This window comes from Amblyomma mixtum, chromosome 1, assembly GCF_055824585.1.
Source record: "Amblyomma mixtum isolate Tamu chromosome 1, ASM5582458v1, whole genome shotgun sequence".
Classification (NCBI taxonomy): domain Eukaryota; kingdom Metazoa; phylum Arthropoda; class Arachnida; order Ixodida; family Ixodidae; genus Amblyomma; species Amblyomma mixtum.
Window position 1 is genome coordinate 140,956,463 of NC_143012.1, and position 15,812 is coordinate 140,972,274.

Consider the following 15,812-nt stretch of genomic DNA (forward strand, 5'->3'; position numbering starts at 1 on the left):
AGCTGCCGCTCTTCATGGGTTTCGTAGCTTAAAGCGTGAATAAGGCGTTCACATCATGGTCACAGTACTGCGGTCCGTGACCTTGGCTTTAAATGGCGTAGTGAAACTTTCTCTTCAAAATTAATAGGTGTAAGGTTAAAAGACCGGAAGCGCGCAGAATGGGTGAGGGAAACAAATGCGGGTTAATGATATTCTAGTCGAAATCTAGAAGAAGAAATGGGCTTGTGCAGGGCATGTAATGCCAAAGGAAGATAACCACTGACCCTTAAGGGTAACGGAGCGTATTCCAAGAGAAGGCAAGCGTAGCAGGGAGCATAGTCAGGATGATGATGATGATGATGACGACATTTATGAGAGTCATTTCATTTCTCTCTTTATTTCCTTTCCTTTCGAAAAGGTAGGAGCCGGGACTAAAAGCTGTAAAAACAGCTTGACAGGGGCCCCGGCCCCCTACATGGTGGCACTGCAGCGTGTCGGAAACAACATCACCATAACAAAGGAAAAATAAATACAGATACATATTACAGAGACAATATAGTTCAAGAGCAACAAATAAATACAAATTCAACATTGCAAGGCAAACAACAGTTTGTAACGCTTCAAACACTGAAAAAAAAGAAAACAAAGAAAAAAAATAGATGAAGTACAATGTGTTGGACATTCTGGGCACAGTATGTAACGAATTGAAGCGACAGTAAATTTCTACAAGGGACATGGGTACAATAATTACAGCGCAGAAAACGTCTCACATTACAAGATCTAAGACAACTATAATAATTTCTGCCGACAGAACAGACTAATGGTATGTTTAGGTTCGTATGCTGGATCGAAATTCGACGACTCTAAACTATTGAGTAATGTGGGAGTAATATATTTAAAAGATTGCGTATGGTATGAGGTGCGAGATCTAGGTACAAGCCATTTTTCCTTGTGCCTCGTAAGGCGAGGTCTGGCGTTTTCTTGTAGTTGGGCTAAAGATATTAAAAAAATTACTTTTTTCTTTCACAAACAATTTATATATTAGCATTAACCTATAGTTATATAGGCAAAACACTGGGAGAACATTATATTTCTCAAAAAGGGGGGCCGAGTGGTGCAAAAAAGACACATTAGCGATATACCGAACTGCTTTTTTTGAAGTAAGTGCAGTTTTTTTAAGTCAGTCATACCAGTGTTGCCCCAGACAATAATACAGTACTGAAGAAGAGATAATACTAGGGAATTATAGAGAATAATTTTAACCTTGGTAGGCAAAATTTCTCTGTCTCGCAATAACACCAACAGCACTGGATATTTTCGATTGAAGGTACTCAACGTGTTTGTTCCAAGTTAAATGCTTTGAGAAATGAACACCAAGTATTTTCACTGTATCGACTATTTGGATGCCATCTGTACCTGGACGTAGATTCAATGAAGTCAGCTGATGTTTTCCTTTTGGTGAATATAAAATTGCTTGTGTTTTAGACGGGTTTATCCTTAAACAGTTTGCGTTAACCCATTGGTGTAAATCGCCAAGCGCTTTATTCGACAGCAATTCAATGTCTACTTCTGTCTTGCCCTTAACAAAAAGCGTCGTATCATCTGCGTACGAGACAAACTGAGCGCTGTCTGTGCATCGAACAATGTCATTGACATAGATGATGAATAACAGTGGCCCAAGTATGCTTCCTTGCGGGACTCCAGTTGATACAGCCAGCACGGAAGATTTACTGCCATTTATGTCAACGTACTGAGTTCTATTTCCAAGGTATGACTTAAGCAGTGTGTGAGCAATGCCGCGGACTCCGTATCTATGTAGCTTGGAAAGAAGGATGAAATGATTTACAAGATCAAACGCTTTCGTAAAGTCGATATAGATGCCTGCTATAATCTCTCTTTTGCTAAAAGCTTCTAAAATGATCTCTTTTTGTGCTACAAGGGCCGTCTCTGTTGATCGGTGCCGTCTGAAACCATGCTGAAAGTCAGAATACATACTGTGTTGCGAAAAAAATGAAGAAATTCTTATGTGTAATATTTTTTTCGATTCCCTTTGAGAAAATAGGTAATATGGAAATTGGACGGTAATTGCTTAGTGTACCTTTATCCCCATGTTTAAATATGGGTATTACACAAGCGACCTGCATTTCTTCAGGAAATATGCCTGTACATAAAATTAGGTTATAAATATGAGTGATAACTGGACAGATTAGGTCAAGAACGTACTTTACCGGGATCACCTGCATGCCATTTGAGTCTTGAGCTTTACTGTTTTTTATAGCATTCATGGAAGAATAAACTTCTGAGCAGTTTGTGGGTGCAAGAAATAGACTGACTGCTGTACATTTCCGGCAGATACCGGTCAAAGTTGTCCATACTATCATTACTACAAACCTTAATCTGATTAGATTGTTGAATGAAAAGAGTATTGAAAGCGTCGGCTAGTTCCTTGCCAGAAATGCACACACCACTCGGTGCTCTAGGCTGCGGGAAAGATGGCAGGAGTAGTCGCAGTTCGTCGTGGACAATGTCGTGGATTCCTTCCCTAAAGTTATCGCTTGTGGTGATCGTCGAGTCCGTGTAGGTGTCGGAGAAGGCGTGTAGCTGCCCGTGGTACTGGCGAGCGCTGGCGTATAGGGCCCTCTTTATGGTGGGGTTAGAGGACCCCAGGCCGCTCAGAAGACCGATCGACGCTTTCACGTCATACCCTTACGGCGGAGCCTAGTTGTTCCTTCAATTTTTTCTCGAGCTACGTGAGCTCCGAAAAGCGTGTGCTTAATTTTAGTCGTTCCAATTTGTATGCTTTCGATCATCAAGGACAGCCGTTCTCATAAGTTATGGATCAAACTTAACCTCATCTTACTTCTTGAGTGCGGCACCGGTTCCGAACAGAGCTGCCCCGTCATGGTACCAACCGCGGAGACGTAGCGAAAACTTTTCACTTCCTGCAGTAGTACGTTGTACGGGGAATGCTTCGAACGATTCGACGGCCGAGTGGCGCGCCCCGATTATGCGATAGCAAAGAGCCCGATGTCCCCACACCCACCAGTGATACCACACTTTGACCACTGCAAGTTGACAAGTATTTAGTAAGGCTGAGATCTGGTCGAGTTGGTATGCATTCATACTGGTGAACAGCGCAAAAAAGGCAGGACAACAATTAGTAGCAGCGCTTGTCTTGTTGTTGTCCCGCCTTTTTTGCGCTGTTCACCAGTTTGACAAGTATCTCCTAGGCAGGTGCCAAGAGCCAACTGCCAAGTTTTGTACATGGAAGAGCCAGCTGCGACCTCCCACGGTTGGCTAGTGGCAAAGTGTAGCATCTGACTCGCATTTAGGAGGTGCCGGGTTCGATTTTCGGTGCCGCAGGGTACCCTTCGGTTTTGTAATGGGTACAAGATTTCCCCCCGCCAGGTACTGGGCTCTTCTGGGGCGAAATGCTTGGGAAAAGGGTCTTGGACCGAAACGTTACGTTGACGGGCCAGTGATGAGTTCCGCCGTCGAAGAACCCTAAATCCGCCCCGTGCGGTATAAGCACACTTGTGGCCCTCAACCACTGAAACGCCCAAGCGTACTTAAAGTGCGACATTCAAACTCTTTCATATTGTCACAAGTATTCTGTGGAAAGGTGCATGACTTGTGCACAAAAGTCATTGATGCGAAGCACAGGTTTTAATTAAAACATTTGCTTAGGGCTAAGATTTCAGTAACCATGCAACAGAAGGCGTTTTTCATTGACTCGCAGGTGGACCCGGATCGGGTGAGCTGGCACGTACAGCACTTGGCGCACGGTCTCGCGGCGACGAGGTCGTTGCGGCGCCTCGCCATCAAGTTCACCTTCTCCATCAGCGAGATGCATCATCTCCTGCTCGCAGCTCGCGACTGCGCCACGCTCGAGGAGCTGCACCTTCCGCGCCTTGGGATCACGCAATATTCTACTGTGTGTCACGCCGTAATACGTGGGGGCTCCATGGGCAAGCTGACCGTTGGAATGTGAGTGACCAGTGCGTTTGATTGGTCCTCCATATGCGGCTTTCTTAATTCTCTAAAAAAAAAGTCTTAGAAGTACATATTGTTAAGAGGTGACAAGCCTAGGAAAAGGACGACATGATGTAAGATGATAATATGGTTTAATGGCTGTGGGCCTAGCGCGAGCGCTCCGTCCCGCGCCACTGCCCTCTCGAGGGATCGTCCCAATCGATTGCTTAAATTTTCAGTGATGAGGTGGCGATAACCATGATCACAAAAGATAGAAGATGAAAGGCTTGCCACTAAAATGAACGAGATGTTCTGGTGAACGGTTGTCCCTGGAGCTTCAGGTCCAGAGGTCGGTCGCCCACAGGGTTTAAGGACTCGCCGGACACCTTGGGCAGGGGTGCCGTCTTGAATTGGGTCGTCGTCGGGTCATACTGCGTCTGGTCCTGGTCGTCGTGTCTTGTGGTCGGGGTTGGGGAAAGCGGCTGGTCAGTTATGGTCAGGTCGGGCTCGGGTTGAGCCGGCGGCGGAGTCCAGGTCCCCTCGGCCAACAACGACCGAGAGCAGAAGGTGGCGATGCTCCAGGGACCGGGATGACGAGGAGGAACCCGCACCTCCACCAAATGTTACGAGGTGGCAAGCCTAGGAAAAGGACGACATGATGACAGATGATAATATGGTTTAATGGCTGTGGGCCTAGCGCGAGCGCTCCGTCCCGCGCCACTGCCCTCTTATTCGTCTTCGTAACAAAATGTAAAAAAAAAAAGCACGCGGATAATCTGCTACTTATGTACGTTTTTTGGACGGTTTCGTTTGCGAATTCAATAGCTGCTTGGGTTATTATTAGATCGATCTCATTTAGTAGGCAGTGTTTATACTTTAGCGAAACTTCGTGAAACCCTGCCACAGCAGTTGTGATGCTTATTAGGGATTGTTTAGCGTTAGCTCGTATTAAACCGTGCCCCAGTGTCCCGCCGTCGCCTTCAGCGTCCACAGCGCCACTTGCAACCTGCCTCGCTTGGCAGGTGGCTGAATGGAGAGACGAAATTCCCCTCTGAGAAAGAAAGCGGGAGAGAGGGTGCCGGGCGATGGGCGGCGATGTGAATAGAGGGAAATCCTATTCACCATCTTAGGAGAAAGGGGAGAGGGAACAGTGTTACGCTGGAGGCGACAGTGGCCTAATGGCTTGGGCGACCGTCATAGGCTGCGGGAGGTCGTCGGTTCGAGCCCTACCCAAAACCGCTGCAGTCCTGGGCAAAGTCAAGATGCAGCTCCGGCTGTCTGCCTTTGCAACAACAACAACAAAAAGAAACAAGCCATGTCTGCGGAACATTCCTTGCTGCAACACCACAGCAAACGCTCAAACATTCGTGTTACACACTCGTAACCGTCCTGTTCCGTTTTCTTAGAACATTTATTCACCATTGGGGTAAAAGTAATAAGAAAAAGACGCGTTCGCTAAGAGTACACAGGATGACGCTGAACGTGCTAGAATTTATTCTTGTGAAAGGGTCTTTTACTGCTCTTTTTTTTCCTTATCCATGAGCTACACATTATCCACCGTAAACAGCTCGCAGCGCCTCTGAGTTCTTCCGAATAACTGCAAAGCATTTTCGCATGCAATTTGTGTTGGAGCTATCGTTGGTCATCAGTGCTTTCCTGCATACATTCTATATCGGCGTTGAAGCCCCATGAATTTTATCCTAGACAAGCGTAGCACGAAGCCAGGGGAAAGCTTGTACCCACTGCATGACCGGTGGTACCCAGCGACACTAGGGATTGAACCTTGCGGCCTCGGCATGCGAGGCGGATAGTCAAGTCAATAGCTCACCGCTTGTTCGCATAGCAGCCTGAAATGTAATACGAACATTGCGCCGAAGGAAAAACAAGAACACTGAAGTCCCTCGTTCAGAAGAAACACAGGTGCAGTCGCGGCATCTAGCATGTTCCGGTTGTGTTCAGTTTTGTTCAGGTACGATCCTTGCGTTAAAATCCTTCAGATAAGGGTGCCGTTCACCAAATACCCGACGTAGTCGTCGGCGGCGTGAGCGACAAATCCCCAGAGAAGCAAAGTCAGCCACCTGCCGCCTTAGTCAGATGACCTTGTGACGTCATCACAACCGGCCCATCCCCGCAGGGGCACCTTGTGTAACGAGGTGTTGGTTCCTGGCGCCACCACGCGCCCTTAGCCCGAAGCTGTCATCCGTACCAGGGCGATAGGTTGAGTGGTGGAGGCAAGAAACCGTGAACGGTGGCGGTCGAAGAAGTGGTCAATCCTCGGCCGATGGGCTCCTCGTCCGTCTACCAGGCGGGATGTCTCGGGATCTTCCTCTGTGCATAAGGGTGAATCAGAGGCGACCGAATATTAGGAACCCTCAGTCTGTACATGCCGTACGGATAAATCTGCAAAAAAATCTGATCGGCCCCCGAAAAGGGGTAGCACCGATGTCAAAAAATTGATGCCACAGAAGACAGAAACATCTACGAAGTTTTTTATGGTGCACTCAAATACTCATGAACCGTAGCCAACTTCTCTGCATTCGTGATCGCCTAAACTCTAAAGAGCTGTGTAGGCAAAAACTACAAAGCAAAAAAGCAGCGAACCGGAGATTTCTTTGTAGAAATAAACACAAAAGAACAAAGCAACAAACTGCTGTCATTACAAAATTTTGGAGAAATGAGTGTACAGGTAACTCCGCACCGCACCCTTAACCAATAAAAGAGCGTCATAACTGAATTTGAACTCCTACAGAGTACTGATGCGGAAATAGAATAACTAGCCGAACAAGGAGTAATAGCCGCCCGACGAATAACCATCCGGAGAAACAATGCTGAAATCAAGACCAAACACATCGTCCTAACTTTCAATATCACAACTCTGCCTGATTCCATTCACGCCGCATACCTCCACTGTAAAGTCCGCACATACATACCGAATCCGAGACGATGTTTCAAATGCCAGCGCTTTGGACACAGCATGTTGGCTTGCAGGGGTAAACCCACTTGTGTCACATGAGCAGAAGACACACATACCGAGGAAAGACGCGAATGCACACCGAAATGCATCAACTACAATGGCGCACATGGCGCGTACTCCATGTCGGGCCCAGCCTGGAAAACAGAAAAACAAATTATTACTTTGAAGACCACAGAAAACCTGTCCTACCTTGAGGCAAAAAAAGTCTGTTTCCAACGGAAAGGGACATACTCTGAAGCGGTTACGCGGTGACCGCCGCGGCCTTCGGTTTTTCTCGGCACCGAGGTCGATCCGATGGACCTGGTGTTGACATCCAAGTCCCCACCACAGAAGCCGGTGGCACAGTTCACAGCGCTGAATATTTCGCGAGAAGACCACGCGATCCTCGTCGGAGGCCCTCAGGCCCCACTTTAAGCAGCGGCATCCTCGGCGACAGACACCCAGAACAGCTCTGCTGAACTGCACCTGTCGCCCAACCCCTCTAAGAAGGCAACTGCTGGTCCAAGTGAGTCTGCCAGTGGAGCAGGGACTGGTTCAGCAGTGCCAACAAAAAAGACTAATGCGTAGGCCACGGGCCATCGCAACCAAGAAGCATCCTCCACGTCCACCGTGGAGGATACGGATGTCAGCGAAAGTCCGCCGACATCTAAAACTCACACATCCGCGGCGTCTCCGCGGAAATCCGGCGCCACAAGAGTGGTGATGGATTCAACTCCTGGTTCACCACCGCTGCAGCGGCGGCAAGTCTCCCTAGAAAAAAAGGGGAAACCATGAATCACTGCTCTTGAGAATAAGTAACTTTCCCCAATCCCCAACTTATCACAATGGCTTATCTAATACAATGGAATCGTAGAGGTCTACACAGAAACTACACAGACATAACCGATATGCTCAAAACAATGGCACCTACAGCTGTGTGCCTGCAGTAAGCGAACCTTGGGCCACAGCACACACACTTCTTAAAGAATTGTACTATTTTCCGGAAAGACCAAGTGCAAGCTAGCCGACTCTCAGGAGGCGTCGCTATCATTACGCAAAGCGATGTCCCTGCAAGAGAGGTATCATTAAAGACGAACTTAGAAGCGGTCGCAGTAAACATCGTTAGACAAGAAACAATAACAATATGCTCTGTGTGCATACCACCACACAACACAATTACCATGCATGATCTAGAAGAACTTCTGAAACAATTCCTGAGCCATATGTGATAATTGGGTATTTTAACGCACACTCTTCATTCTGGGGAAGTGAGCGTACTAATTCCAGGGGTGAGCTCATCGAGGATTTTATTGTTTCGAATAGCATATGTTTAATGAATACGGGAAAAGCCACGTGCTGGTGCCCCAGCTCTGTAAAAATGACCTGCCTCGATTTAGCATTTGCATCTTCATCGGTTTTTAACGATTTTCTTTGGGATGTTTTAGACGACCCTCAGGGAAGTGATGACTTACCTACGGTTTTAAAGCTAACATCAGCTACATTCATCCTCCCTACGAAGCCACGGCGATGGAATATTCACCTCGCCGATTGGGCACTTTTCAGAACGAAGGCCACACTGGAAAGTGAATATGCCGAAACCCATACAATAGAAGAAATAAATGAAAAGTTTGTGACATGTTCAATATCTGCAGCAGTAGAGGCTATCCCACAAACGTCTGAAATTGCACGAAAAACACACAAGGCTTGGTGGTCAAATGAATGCACATTAGCTAAAAAGAAGCAGAACAAGGCTCGGGCAACTTTCGAAGACACCCTACTGCAGGAAACTTGCTCACCTTCAAAAGGGCTAAATCCAAAGCACGATACATTAGACGCAACGCAGAAAGGGCATCATGGCAACAGTACATATCCTTGTTAAACAGCTCAATATCATCAAAGAAAATATGGGAGCAGGTGCGGAAATTCACAGGAGATTTTACTACTTTCACATTTCCGAAGCTAACAACACCCGGTACTCAAACAACATTAGAAGAGCAGGCCAACATATTGGGAAAGCATTTTTCCACAGTTTCAAGCTCATCCAACTAGACACACACACATTCCAAAAGCAAAACACAATAGTAGAAAAACAAAAACTTCCCTTGGAACATGCATACATGAAGACTACAATCATCATCATCATCATTTATTAACCCTTAAGGGCCCCGTGGGGCATTACATAAGGGGGGGGGATACAAGTGTCCGACGGTCATACATAAGAAAAGGCAAAAAAAGAACAAGAAGAGAGGAAAAAAAAGAATAAAAACTAGAAAGAAAACTAGACGAAGCAAAACAGTAAACAAATTATCAAGTCAATCAAAAACAATGTGGAAAAAAAACATACAGAAATACGCACCACAGTTAAACAACGCGTCCAATAAAGCGATCGTTTTGCAGCACATCGCAGCTGATACTTGGAAAGTTTTGTTCTTCTTGGAAATGGTCGATGAGTAGCTGTCTAAAGTTGGAAGGATTAGTTTCAACGACAATGTTTTCGGGTAAGTTATTCCAAAATTTGATCGCGCAAAGAAGAAACGATTTGTTGATTGCATTGGTGGAGCCGTGCAAGCGCTGTATGCTAAATGAATTATATAAACGGCGAGATGATCGTACCGCAGTGCGCAGAAGGTTTTCACGAAGTGCTGGAAAACTGAAGTACAGTTTGTGGAATAGGCAGAGGACAGAAATTTTTCGGCGAAGCGCTAATGATTTGAGACCGAGAGATGATTTCATCAGAGTAACACTGAGCCGAGGTGTGTACTGCAAGGTGATGAAACGTGGTGCCCGGTTCTGGATGGCCTCGAGTGAGTCAATGAGGTAGACTTGGTGCGGGTGCCATATTGTTGAGGCGTATTCTAGTTTGCTGCGAATATATGTTTCATATGCTAGTTCTCTGATGGCTGGGGGGGACATGGAAAGTGATCTCCGGATGAATCCAAGTGACCTGGAAGCGCTAGCGCATAATTTTGTTATGTGATCTGTCCATGTTAGACTGGTCGTTATCTCAATGCCGAGGTACATGTATGAATTAGTTTGAGACACGGCTATGGAGTTCAGGGTGTATGGGAAATAAAGATTTGAGCGTTTGCGTGAAATGTGCATGAATTTACATTTTGAAACATTGAGCTGCGTTAACCAGTCGGAGCACGACTTCTGGATTCTGCTGAGGTCTTCCTGTAATACAGTCTGGTCACTGCTGTTGCTGATGCGGCGATAGAGGACGCAATCGTCCGCGAAAAGACGGACGGTTGATGAGATGCCAGAAGGTAGATCATTGATAAATATTAAAAACAGTAACGGAGCAAGAACCGATCCCTGGGGGACCCCTGAGATTACTCGAGTAGTTTCGGAAGTACGACCGGCGATGACTGTGAACAGTTGGCGGTTGGTTAAGAAGCACTGAATCCAGTATAAAGTAAGATGGTCGAGTGACAGACGGGAGAGCTTGGACAGCAGACGTTGGTGGGGGACGCGATCGAAGGCTTTGGCAAAATCTAAGTAGATGATATCGGTTTGAAATGAGGAGTCTAAATTTAAGTGAAGATCAGTAGTGAGCTCGAAGAGTTGTGTTTCGCACGAAAAGCCTGCCCTGGAACCATGCTGATTGAGAAAGAAAAAATAATTCTGATCGAGGTGAGATGCAATTTGTGAGTATAATATGTGCTCGAAGAGTTTACACGAGATACATGTCAATGAAATCTGTCGGTAATTCGAGGGGTCGGTGCGATCTCCAGCTTTGAAAATTGGTACAACTTTGCTTATCTTCCAGTCTTCCGGAAGTTGGCTAGTTTCGAGAGATTGGGCGAAAATCAGTTGTAGGATTTGGCTTGTAATGTATTTTGTTCCTTTGAGGATCTTGGCGGGGATGTTGTCTGGTCCAGGAGAAGTGTATGGTTTCAGGTTGTCAATGAGAATTAAGATTCCCTCTGACGTGATGACAATAGGTGGCATAGGTGCATAATTAAGGTTAGGCAGGTCAAAGCTGCTGCTTTCTGTGGGCTCATGAGTGAAAACAGAGGTGAAATATGTGTTCATTACATCGGAGCGCTCGAGATCTGTAACATCGGAGCCGTCTCGCGCCTTCAAAGAAATATTGAAGGAATGGTTTTTATTGGGCATGAGTAGGCTCCAAAATTTTTTCGGGTTCACTCGTAATATGTTCATGAGGCCGTGGCAGTAAAAGTTTCTTTTCGAAGATCCTAAAAGGTGTATGTATTCGTGTAGGCAATCGACGTATTTCTGCCACCTCACAGTGCATCCTCATTTCTTGGCACTGCGGAAAAAGCGTTTCTTCTTTCGAGATAATTTTCTCAGCACATTGGAGTACCACGGTTTACCGGTGTCCCCTCGGATGCAGATTAGCGGGACATAAGTATCTAAAAGAGATAAAAGTTCTTCCTTAAAAAAAAACACCAGTTTTCATTCACCGATTTCGTGTGTCTGGAGATTCCAAAAGCGCAAAGGAAATCTTCGAGATGGGCGTTAATGCTCGCGAAGTCAGCCTTGGAATAATCTCGGATATATTTAATAGACGGTTGGCGGATGGGAATTTGTATGGAAAGGTTGAAAGATATTAGGCAGTGATCGCTTAGTCCACTAGTACACGAAAGCGATTCGATCAATTGAGGGTTAGAAACGAGGACTAGGTCGAGAATGTTTGAACCTCGCGTTGGAAGGCACACAGCTTGAGCAAGGTTGAAGGTAAGGACTAGTTCTAAAAAGTCTTTGGATTGCCGAGATGATGCAGTCAGGTTTTCTCAGTCGATGTCAGGGAAATTGAAGTCCCCACAGACTTTAAGATTGGCGTGAGGGAAACGAGACTGTAAGTCTTCAAGAACAGAGTGAAGGTCATTAATAAACGAGGGATCGCTGTCAGGGGCTCTGTAGCATGCGACTAGTATGTTGGTACCAGAGGAAAAGGAGAATTTAATGCATAATATTTCACTATGGCTGGTAATACTAACTAGAGTCGAAGAAAAGCTTGATTTCACTAGAGCAAGGATTCCGCCTCCCCTGCGGTCTACTCTGTCTAGCCGGTACACGTTAAATGACTGATTGTCATGAAGTAGTTCGAAATCTTGAATGTCGGGTGTCAGCCATGATTCAGTGAATAATGCGATGCTTATTAATGCGAGCTTATGCGAGCTTATTACAATGCAGGAACTAAACACAGTACTAACGTCTGGTAAAAAAACAGCACCAGACCCAGACAATATACATTATGCCATGCTTGCCCACCTCTCTGAGACTGCCATAGAGGCTCTCCTAAAGTTTGTTTAATAAAATATGGATGAGTGGAGAAATCCCCCAAGCATGGAAAGAAGCAATCATAGTACCCTTCTTAAAACCTGGGAAACCACCAACTAGTCCCACCAGTTACAGGCCAATAGCACTCAGTAGCTGTATAGCAAAATCATTCGAAAGCATTCTAAACATCAGACTAACCTTCATACTTCAGTCCCAGCAACTTTTAGATATACACCAGTGCGGTTTTAAAAAGAGATGTTCCACAACCGATCACCTTGTACGCTTTGAGAACACAGTCCGGGAAGCGTTCATCCACAACCAACACTGTATCGGGGTCTTCTTCGACCTAGAGAAGGCTTACGATACCACGTGGAGTTTCGGTATCCTCCGTGATCTAGCGGGCCTAGGTATCCGCGGCAGGATTCTGAGCTGTTTGATCGACTTCCTGACCAATCGCACGTTCAGAGTCCGCCTAGGCGCAACCTTCTCCAACACTTTTATTCAAGAAACTGGCGTACCCCAGGGGTGCATCCTCCGCACCACCTTATTCATCATCAAAATGAATTCCATAGGAAAAGTAATCCCAAAATTCATAATGTACTCAGTTTACGTAGATGACCTCCAAAAATTCAGGGGGCACTTTGACTGTCTAAAGTGCGTAGAGGCGAAAGCGTTTTCCGCACCACTTTGACTGCTTCTGTGGCACTGGTGGCGCCACATGTAACTGAGTACTAATTACTAAGTGATGACAAATCACTAATTAATGGTTATTTACTGATTAATGCCTGACTGCTCATTAACTGCTAATTAATGACGCTTAAGATTCGCTTTTAGGAGTGGAACGCGACAGCGTGTTGTAGCGCTGCCAGGGAGTCCACGGAACGCCACCACCCGTTCGGCGCGATCCCTTGCCGTTTGAAGGCAACGGTTTTTGAGGAAAGGAAATGGCGCAGGAATTCTGAGTCATCTCGGTGGACACCTTAACCGCACCGTAGAGGAAGGGAGGAAGTGGGAGTGAAAGAAAAAAGACAAAGATGGCCCGTAATGAAGAAAATGAAAATTGTATTTGAGGAAAGGAAATTACTCAGTAACTGTCTCGCATATATCCGTGGACACCCGCCAAAATTCAGGGGGGGGGGGGGGTTGCACTTTTTTGACCTAAAGCGCGGTCACTGATGTGTGTTTAAGATGTTAAGCTTCGCCTCTAAGAGTGGAACGCGACAGCGTCTTGCAACGCTGCCACGGAGTCCATAGAACGCCATCGCTCATTCGGTTCTACGCCTCGCTCGTCGGTAAATTGGTTTTTGAGGAAAGGAAATGTATCTGTCTCTCATATCTCGGTGGACACCTACACCTCGCTGGAAGGGAAGGGAGGAGGATGGCAGTGAGCGAAGACACCGTATTCACTAGACGCGCTTTTGTTCATTCCAAACCATCGACCTGGCATGGCGGAGTGGATAGCATGCTCGTCTCGCACTCCGAAGACCGGGGTTCGATTAACGAGCTCGACCAATTTCCTACTCGGTTTCATTTATTTATATGACCTGACTAGAAAAGTTAATTAGGCTAATTGGGTACTTCAGCAAATAACTAAGCTCAGTCCCACTTACTTGGAGCATCACTATATGATCCCTTCAATTGGTCGCATGGTTACTAGCCAAAGTACAATTGGCCCCGTTTGAAATTGGCGCACTGTGACGTCAAGACCGTTTCGACCAACTGAAAAGCGTGACATTTCTGTCCACAACTGCTGCTTACAACGATGAGACATTAAAGGCTTTCGCCTTAATAGCATTGCGAAGCAATACGTGGTTCTGTTGTCGTTCTTCTCGTTCTTCTTCTGTCTCCGCAGTTCGCTGATGCTTTCTCTTTGCAACCTGCCGAAGCGTATAGGCTGGAGGCGGCATTTCATGGGCTTGACGAGAAGAGCGCAGACAGGCCTCGGCTGTGGCTATGCGCCGCGCAAGGCAACGGCGTGAGATGGGGCCCCGTTATTAAGCAGATGGTATGACGTCACATAGCGCGCAGCGCCCCTGGTGAGAGGAGCGGGAATCAGGCCGTGGCTATGCGCCGCGCAAGGAGAGGCGTGAGATGGGGCCCCGTTCCTACACAGATGGTATGACGTCATGCAGCGAGGTCACTCGAAAGGTCAAGCGTGGCTATGCGGCCGCGGCACGGCACGGGCTGAGGTGGTAGCGAAAGTAGTATTGCTTCGCAATAACAAATAAACTGTCTACCTGGGCAGATAGAAACGGATTTAGATTTTTCCCTCAGAAAACAGTAGCGGTTCTGTTATCTTTGAGACGAGGCCTACAGGCCGACCCCTAACTGTATTTAAATCAAACGTCATTACCTGTCAAACAAGAGCATAAATTTCTAGGGATAAATGAAAGGTGAAAAACGTAGCGCAAAGAGACGAGGACACAGAAAGACGAACAACACACGGCGCTAACTTCCAACAATGGTTTATTTCAGAAAGAAAGGTGGTTTGGAAGTTAGCGCCGTGTGTTGTCCGTCTTTCTGTGTCCTCATCTCTTTGCGCTACGTTTTTCACCTTTCAGTTATGAACCAACAAGCCCAAGCATATACCCTTCTAGGGATAACCTTCGATAAAAAGCTCACTTTCTTGCCACATATAAAAAGCTTAAACAAAAAAGCTTCCCATGCCCTCAATGTGCTGAAACTAGTGTCAAGAAAACGCTGGGGGTCTGATAGGGCATGCCTGTTACACATCTATCGTTCTCAGGTCCGCTCTAAGTTCGACTATGGGTCCATAGTATATGGCTCAGCAAGACCATCTTACATAAAACGACTGGATCCTATCCACAATCTTGGTTTAAGGTTGTCTTCCGGTGTTTACAGAACTTCCCCAATAGCAAGTCTGTATGTGGAAACTAATGAACCTGCCTTAGAAGATCGAAGAACTGCACTAACTTGTACATACATCCTCAAAATCCTTCCTCAGCCCAAACATCTCTGTTATCCAATTGTCACGAAATGCCCATCCCGAATACTCTTCAACAAGTCTCACGCGATTAAGTTGTTGCTCTTGCGCTTTGAAGAAAAATGCCAAGCTCTGAACATACTGAATGAAATTAAAAGTATTGCCCCAAGACACGAAGCGCTACCACCATGGTACACCCTCCCCACAGTGTGTGACGTCACACTAACACGCCTTGGGAAAAGGTGTACACCACATGACTATATAATACAAGAATATCTAGGACTGCAAGAAAAATACAGAAATTATACTGCATTTTATACTGATGGGACAAAAACTCATGCTCATGTAGGAAGCGCAGGAATACAAGGATAAAATTAAAATGCAGTACGACTGCCCTCATGTGCTACAGTTTTCACCGCTGAGTGTTATGCCATTTGTGTTGCGGTACAGAAAATAACAAATGAAAACATCAAACACAGCATCATTTATACAGATTCACTGAGCGTCCTTACAGCATTAAACTCCAAAAATGCCACGGAGCCACTGATTGGAAGCATCATACACAATATAGTTAAGGTCACAACACAAAAACATGTTATAAAATGCTGCTGGGATCCCAGTCACGTTGGCGTTAGGGATAATGAGAGAGCCGACATGTGTGCTGCACAAGCCAGAACCATGGAAATAAAACATGTGAATTTGCCTCCTAAGGATTAC

At 46.1% G+C, this 15,812-nt stretch overlaps 1 pseudogene; it reads left to right on the forward strand.

Moving 5' to 3' along the window:
• LOC149367761 (uncharacterized) overlaps nucleotides 1-15,812 on the forward strand; it is a 125,397-nt pseudogene that overhangs the window by 71,470 nt on the left and 38,115 nt on the right.